The sequence below is a fragment of the Rissa tridactyla genome, chromosome 2, assembly GCF_028500815.1.
Source record: "Rissa tridactyla isolate bRisTri1 chromosome 2, bRisTri1.patW.cur.20221130, whole genome shotgun sequence".
NCBI lineage: Eukaryota > Metazoa > Chordata > Aves > Charadriiformes > Laridae > Rissa > Rissa tridactyla.
Genome location: NC_071467.1, coordinates 120,281,974 through 120,290,252, shown reverse-complemented (window position 1 = coordinate 120,290,252; position 8,279 = coordinate 120,281,974). Strand labels below are relative to the sequence as shown.

Here is an 8,279-nt window from a genome sequence, read left to right as displayed (position 1 = left end):
CTGCTACTACCAACTTCATTGCTAGCAAAAGTACAGTAAGTACATAAAACCTGGAAAAAAGAACTTTTAAAGGGCGTCTGGCAAGCAAAGCGTCCTCAGGGAAGACATGCTGGATCCCACTATTGCTAGAAAGCACGGCCTGTTGCAAAGCTGAAATGGGCATTTATAGCCAGGATTTTTCCAGTCCTTAATTGGACACTTAATGTAGATGGAAAGATTTATTTTACATATGCAGACCCTTTGTTGCTGAACATTCTCTCTCCTCTATAGCTCTACAGGTTGTTGACTATGTTACGGAGTGTATAAGCTGGCGATCAGTTTTCTTACTCTGGGCATTATAAACTGGAGTATCCACAAACTGGCAGACATAATTGAGGATGCTGATCTGAGAAATTGTCCTTATATCTATTTGCTCATCATATCGGAGGCTGGGAATCTTACACTTCCTAGTCAGTAATGGGTTTCTCCATTATTACAGCTCAATTAGTGCATTTAGCCTAATTATTTCATATTTGTACTATGATTTGAAAACATAACTGACTACAGATGTTGCTAGTTGTTGGTGTGTGACATGGACTCAGACATTAATTTTTGTTAATTAGTATGCGGCAACTCGAAGGAAATATTGGGCAAAAGAAGAAGAGTTCTTGTAAGAACAAGACAGTGGTTGATGCTCTTGCACTGAGAAAGGAAAGTCTCATCGAATAATCCATAGTTTCAATGCTGGTAATATTTTACCAGCAGCAACTCATTCTTTAATTGGAAGGAGGATTGCAAAGCCTCTGGAATGAAATGCTGAGCGACCAGGCAGCACGGTTCAACTCATTGCTATGACCTACCATGTATGTCTGAAGCTGGATGTACCACTTCCATTGAAGTAATAAGAAATAAAAAGTAAGATAGTCTACACTGGCAGAAGATACATGTAGCAAGTTTTTCTTGGCTGTTAATAACTACATAGCAACAGAAGACCCAGAGCAAAAAGGTAAGTAAAATAGGTAGGGTTTTTCCCTCCGTCGGTTAATATAGAAATATATAAACCAATAATGATTATGGTTAATGATGGATGAGGAATGAAGGCGTAACGTTTTCAGCAAGCAGTAGTGCATAGGGTAAGGCATTAAACTGGAAGGAATCTGGGTTGGGAGCTGGCACTGTTTCTGGATTTGCACTTCAGAGGCTCTTGGAGCAGCCACGCTGATGTCCCTAGAGAAACGTTCCCTTGCCTGCAGGGTATATCTTGATTCAGTGGTGGCAGATTTCTTCTGGAGGCCTCTTCCGGCCGGGTTCAAAACTGTACGAGCTGCCCTGAAAGCACACCAGCCCTCGTGTAAGGTAAGTAAGGGCAGTAAAACGCTGTCAGAATTTCAAAGGACCTTGTATCAAAAGGGACTGGAGGGAGCGAACCGCTGCAGCTGCCACCTATAATTTCAACGCCGCATTCCGATCACCTGCTTTTGTTGCGCGTTTAACCTTTCCAGCCTTGGCCCCCTAAACACCGGACTTCCCCTTTCGGCGCAATTACCGCTAATCCCATCCAGCCCTTGCACAAACCCTGCCCCTAATCCCCCTCGCAGCCGCTCCCCGCTGCCGCAACACCGGCTCAGCATTTACACTCCCTGCTCGCACCTCGCCTGCCGCTCCTCCGCGGCGGGGACACCGCTGCCGCCGCCTCCGCCTCCCCCTCCCCAGCCCGCCGCCTTTCCCCCCTCCGCTGCAGCCGGGGACCCTTCCCGGGGAGGCCGGGCCGGCGGGAGCCCCGCCCGCGCCGCCGGGGGAGCAGCAGCGTGCGGCGGTGCCCGCTCCGCAGCGCGGGGGGAGCCGCCGCCGGCGCCGCGGCGGAGGTAAGCGGCAGCGGTAGCCGCCGGCGGGTCCTTCTTGCCGGGGCTCAGCCGGCGGGGTGGGTGCACCGGGGTTGGGTTCGGCAGCGCAAGCCCCTGGAGTAAGGGGTGGGGGGGGATGGGGGCTCCGCTTCCCGAGATGGGTTTGCTTGTCGGTTTTCTTCGTATTATTTTATGAAATATGCTCGGAAGTGGGAGTTGGCTGGTGGTTTTGCGCTGATAGTTGAAAAAGCGTTGCCTTGTAACTGCCCTCCTGTGTCTTAGTGGGCTCGGTTATGTGTGAATAAGCAGTTTCAGGGGTAGGCACGTAGTGAAAATCGCATATGGGTTATTTCCACTCTTTTTGAATGGGTGGGAGCTGCGAGGGAAGGTGACATTAGTATCTATCATCGCATGAAAAGCATCGTTGCCTTGTAGAAGGCAGGGTTATTTTTTTTTCAAGCTGGGACTACAAGGTGCTCGTCGTGACCAGTGAGCGTATTTTTGCAGAGATACATATTGGTAATATACAGCCGAAGACACAGGACTGCTCCATATCGCAATGAAGTGGAAGTCTGTGGCTTGCATATTATATTTAAAGTAGAAGACTGCACGAAAGACGATATCCTTTTTTTAAACAGATCTTGAAGCATAGCCAACTGAAAAAGCCTGTTGTAGTACTCTGATAGGCAATACCTTTTATCTAGGCAGTTTACAAGGGAGAACCTTCGTATGTTTCTCTCAAATAGTAGGAGGGGCCAGATGACTGTTTTGGTAAAATATTTTAAAGCATAGATTGAATAGATGGGTTGTAACAGATAAACCAGCTATGGATGAGTAATTAAGGATTGAACTGAGTTCTACAGGAAAAATTGTGTAGGAAACTGAACTATGCTATGAATAAATGGCTGTGCTAGTGCAGCAGAACTACAAAATATGTACTCTAACAGAGAAAATCCACCTCAACTGCAGAAAGCAGTCAGGCTTTCAATGTCTATGGAGGGAGTCCTTTATATGGAGAGGCTTCTGTGGAAAAAAGAAACTAATTAAAGCAAGTAGGATCAGTCCCTCTTTATCCTATTGACAATTTAATGTTTAAAAATGACCCTTTGACTGCCTTAGGAGGTAAATCGGCAAAGGGAGTGTGTGTCTGATGAACGAGGTTGTCATTTTACAGCTGTTCGGGTTTTTTGGGGGGTAGGGGGGTGCAAAACAGTAGATTAAGGAATGCAATTCAAAAGCAAATTTTAAAAAAGCTACAAATTTCTCCTAATGCTTTGCAGCAGTACCTCTGAAAAGCAGATGCAACTGTCCAAATCTATATTAAGTTCTGACTTTTACATTTGCAGAATGATTTTTTTTTTTAACCAGATAAATTGCGGGAATAGATAACAGTATAGTAACAGTGACACTACCTGTATCTGAAAATATTTTAGTGACTTTTTCTTAAAAACTATATTAATTAGACCAAAATCTACACATGCAAGCAACTGGGTATTGCTTACTATGCTGTTGTCCCAGAGTGACCTATTCTCCTCCAGTTTATGTAGCAGACATACTGTAGGTCCTAATCATAAAGTAGTCTTGGATGCAGAGGCAGTGAAATTATTATGGTGAATTTCCTACCAGCTGTTCTGATCATGGTGGACCATGCTAATCAACTGTACGAACACCACCTATTCCTTCAAAAAATACTTGTTATTTCTGAGCATTTGAAAACTGCAGAAAAACCTTTAATCCTATTAGGACTGATGGAATTTACTCTACCCTTGTAAACTGGTGTTCTCTAGATTAATGCCAGATACGGAATATTTTGAACTTTAGTCTTTACGCTGGAGAGATTAAAGAAAGAGGGAATGCAATTACAAGTGTTAGAATGGTAGAGACGCAATTATGCGATTGTATACAGGATCTGCAGTTACAATAGCATAATGCAGAATAAAATAAAACTCGAGCTTATTATTGACAAAGCCTTTTATTTCTAATAATAAAACTGATGTGCCAATGTAACACTAAAATAGCTGCAATAGTGTGCATACATTAAAGACATTTTATGTATTGACACTGACTGCCTTAAAAAGTTTTAAAACACTGGGCAATCTTTCCTCTCCTGGCAACAGGAGGCAATATTCCTAAGTGCTTGTGCTGTAGCGTCTGCTCTGGTGCTACTTTCCCTTGGAGGTCTTGCCAGGGCTGAGTTTTGCCTCAACAGATAAGCTGAATCAGCACAGATTGCATTTCTTCACAGCATGCAGCTGCCCATAGCAAGAGTTTAGCTAAGCCAAATCCCTTGGTGGGCATGCAACAGACCTCAGCTGCATCCACAACACCCAATCAACTCGTGCTGCAGTCTAGCTCATTGCAGGTAAACAAATTCTTCTCTGAGGATTATAACTAGACCAGAGGTTTTGGCTGTGTTGTAAATTGGATTAATCAATTTCTAGGTAAATAGAGGCAATTAATGTATGTATAAATTCTCGTGTATTACTTGCAAAGGATTTATTCTGGTCAGAGTTAATGGATCTGTGTAAAAACTCACTGAATTGTTTCATGACATTCTTGTTTGTGGACTATATAAACTAGTATGACTGGCTGTATTTACTAACCAACTAAATGAATAAATAACCAAAAAATTTATGAGTAGAAACTAAGTTTTTGCATCCAAAGCTCAGCTGTGTGGTGGAGTGCAACTAAAGAGAATGTGGTGTCTGTTACAGGTCTGCTTTGAGTGATAGGGTGCGAAAGCATGGCCAGCAGGTCAGGGGAGCTGATTCTGCCCCTCTGCTCTGGAGAGGGGCAGAATGAGACCCCACCTGGAGTACTGCATCCAGCTCTGGAGTCCTCAGCACAAGAAGAACGTGCATCTGTTGGAGTGAGTCCAGCGGAGGGCCACAAAGATGATCAGAGTGCTGGAGCACCTCTCCTATGAGGGAGGACAGTCTGAGAGAGCTGGGGTTCAGACTGGGGAAGAGAAGGCTCTTGGGAGACCTTTTAGTGGCCTTCTAGTACATAAAGGGATCTACAAGAAAGCTGGAGAGGGACCTTTTATCAGAGTATAGTGATAGGATGAGGAGTAATGGCTTCAAACTGGAAGACGGTAGATTTTGATTAGCTATCAGGAAGAAATTTTTCCACTATGAGGGTGGTGAGGCACTGGAACAGGTTGCTCAGAGAATTTGTCAATGCCCCATCCCTGGAAGTGTTCAAGGCCAGGCTGGATGGGGCTTTGAGCAGCCTGGTCTAGTGGGAGGTGTCCCTGCCCATGGCAGGGGGTTGGAACTGGATGATCTTTAAGGTCCCTTCCAACCTAAACCATTCCATAATTTTATGACTCTGATATTGAAGATGGTTACCTTAAAATCAGTAGACATTGAAGTGAACTGTCTTGTCATTCCCTGAATTAGTCCAAGGAAACCATTAGTCAACAGAGTCACTGCGGGGTAACTGCAAATAACTTGGCTGAAGGCACATGCTGGCTACAGTAAATATACAAAATAGGAAAAATTAAAATTGCTGCTAAGGTTCTAACTTAATATCCACAAAAAGAAAGCTTCATAGTTGATTCTCTTGTCTGACTGAAGACTGAATTTTTCTTCAAAAGAAATAGGAGTGAAGCCAGATTGTAATTTTAAACCTACTTTGTAGCCTGTTGTAAGTAAAGCTTTTCAAAATTAAGTTTGAGGTACTAGAACTCAGAATGTTGAGGTTAGAAGTGTTACCTGTAGATCATTAATGATAGGAATGTGTTAACTGTTGCAATTGGGAGTGATGGGTGTGGGGAAAGAATGACCCATCTCTTGCTCCTGGCTGACTGAGGAACTGGATTATGCAGAACACTTAGCCAGCTCTTTGGGTAAGAACATGACGTGTCTCTGCTTGATACAGGGTAGTCCTTGTCACTGATGGCAGTATATGTAATCCATGGTTAAAGCACTCAGCGTAACCTTCGATTTGCTGATAGCATTCCCTGAAAGAAGTGTATGGGCTGCCACGCTTACCTGTTTTCCTTTGCAAAGCTCTCTTGAGCACTGGGTAAGGGTTCAACTTGTTCCTTGTTATGGGGATGAATTCTCTGTGCTCTCTCATCATTCCTTCTTCATCAGAAAGCAGGTTTTATCCAGTGTGCTGTGACGCTGAGGAAAAAGATTTGCGAACTAAAATTGCTTTGGCAGTCTCCATTTGGGAGCATGATATAAAGGGCAAGACATAAATGTAATGCCGCAAGTGGGCGATGCATTGAATGCTGGAAGCAGAACTACTGATCTCACTGCAAGCAGCACTGACCACTAGAACTTTTTCTTCTAAGAAAAGCACAAGAGTTCTTGTATGATTCTTAAAGTAAGCAGCATCTCTTAACATCTAGTTTAATTTTCAAAGTCATTGTTTCATCAGTCCATAAAGTGTGGAAACCTCAAATGAAATACTTGTTCCACTGTTCAAGATCAGGTTTTCAACTTAGCCATGTCAGTAACATACTTGTTTAAATAAATTAGGGGACAGGGCTCTGTTTACAGGCTTGCAGAATGGCTGAGGTTGCAGGGACATCTGGAGGTTGTCTGGTCAAAGCATCTAGAGCAGGCTGCAGGGGGTTGTGTCCAGCTGGGTTTTGAGTATTTTCAGTCTCTGGGCATGGAGACTCCACAGCCTCGCTGTGTTGCACCACCCTCACAGTGAGAGTTTCTTATGTTTAAATGGAATTGCTTGTATTTCAGTTTGTGTGTGTTTCCTCTTGTCCTTTCACTGGGCACCCCTAAGAAGAGTCTGGCTCCACCTTCTTTACTTTCCCTTCTTTGTCACAAGAGCGTGCTTCTGGCTTATGGTTGACTTGTCCACCATGGCTCCCAGGTCTTTCTCTGCAAAGCTGTTTTCCCAGCCAGTTGGCCTCCAACCTGTAGTGATACAAAAGGGAAGACTAGAAAAGAAGTGAGAAAGGAGAGAAAATGACAAAGAGAAAGGGGTAGGAGAAGGGGTTGGAGGGTGTGAGTGTGCAGAGGAATGCAGGCAGCTGGAACTGGTATGCTGGTTGCAGCAGGCTGATTTATCTCTGCCTCATCATAATGCTACTGGGGGAAGACCACAGTCTTGAATATAAGTCCACAAGTGCTCCTACGCTTGGTAATTTAAGCAGGATTTAATGCATCTTGCAACTATGAACAATGACATTAGTATTAATCAAAAAGGATCAAAATGTGAGTTTTGTTCTGAGGTGGGTATATACGCTTCCAGGGCAGTTTTCCTTTCCAACAGTCTTTGCAATAATATAGTTCTGGCAGTTTTGGTGTGATTTAATAAAAAGTTTGGCTGGGCAGCTCAGGCTGCTTTACTAAACTCTGCCTGTTAAGGCAGACTTTTCCAGGAAGGGCCTGGAAAAGTAAATCACCACAATGCCTTAAAGGAGCAAATGTAGTTTTATAACAAGACGCTAGTACAATGTATTCATTGTGGAAGATATGGGGGAATTGGTGGGGAAAGAAGCTTTCTGTGGTCACTTAAAGGATCACTAGCATTCAGATTGTAATCTAGGGGTAGTCCTCTAGAATAGATGATGCAGGACTACATTTAGGAGTCCTTTATGATGGTCCTAAAATGAAGGTTGCACAGTAAGATTGGTTTGCTACCCTGTCACTGTCCATGTCTCAGTGAATTGCCTCTTTGGGCCACCATCCAAAGGACAGCAGTCACTCACCTCTCTCTGGACCCTGCTTGCTTCAGGTCTCCTGGGTGCTACAGGGACAAGGAGATTGATCACCTTCTCACTGAGGTGTTTGTTCATGTAATGCCAAGGAGACTTGGCGGCTGCCTGTCCTGAACTACAGGCTCTGGCCTATACAACAGGTGTGAGATGGCAGGAGAGCTTAATGTTTTAATACCAGATTTACTTATTTGAAGATATTTGGCATTATGTTGGATCTTGATTTAGAAGAGTGATACTTAAATTGCAACACGAGCGTGATTTAATTATTGTAATATACAGTGGGATGACAGTGCAAACTGATTCCCTGTGGCAGTCTCTACATGCTCCACCATCACAGAGAGGGAGGTTTTGTCCTAATTAGAGAGGTCCCAAACCATGGATCAAATAAAAACATAGCCTGGAACTGTTCAGATAGCCTGTATAATGGGGCGTTCTTAGTATTTTTTTCCTAGCAGTTTGCATTCTGCTGCTTAATTTGTAAGAGTGAATGTTGTATTTTTTTCCATGTTAAGTCATGGCTCTCATTTTAGCCACTACTTCTGAAGGACAAATCTTGTACTTTGCTGAAATCAAGTCCTGAAAGTTGTCAGAGGGAAGAGGAGAGCCTACATAAGGTTGGGAGTTATCTGGAGATTGAGAGTCAAGGACTCCAGGGTGATTGTGCATGACCTTTTGGATCTGAGATCTGTCTGCATCAAGGAGGAGGCACAGCTTGCTTGAAACATCCCCCAGGATTAAGGCACTTTCTAGTTCCATCAGGAGTT

At 43.8% G+C, this 8,279-nt stretch overlaps 1 protein-coding gene across 4 annotated transcripts in view; it reads left to right on the top strand.

The window, feature by feature from the left end:
- The first annotated feature begins 1,638 nt into the window (after nucleotides 1-1,638).
- The window catches only part of TMEM108 (transmembrane protein 108), a 165,836-nt gene continuing 159,195 nt past the window's right edge, over nucleotides 1,639-8,279 (top strand). The window contains exon 1 of one of the 4 annotated variants that reach the window (XM_054192593.1): nucleotides 1,639-1,844. The gene's annotated coding sequence lies outside the window, so the exon portion shown is untranslated. Of the gene's footprint in view, nucleotides 1,845-4,113; nucleotides 4,186-8,279 lie in introns of those variants that run through there. The other 3 variants (XM_054192592.1, XM_054192590.1, XM_054192591.1) reach the window with 3 other exon arrangements.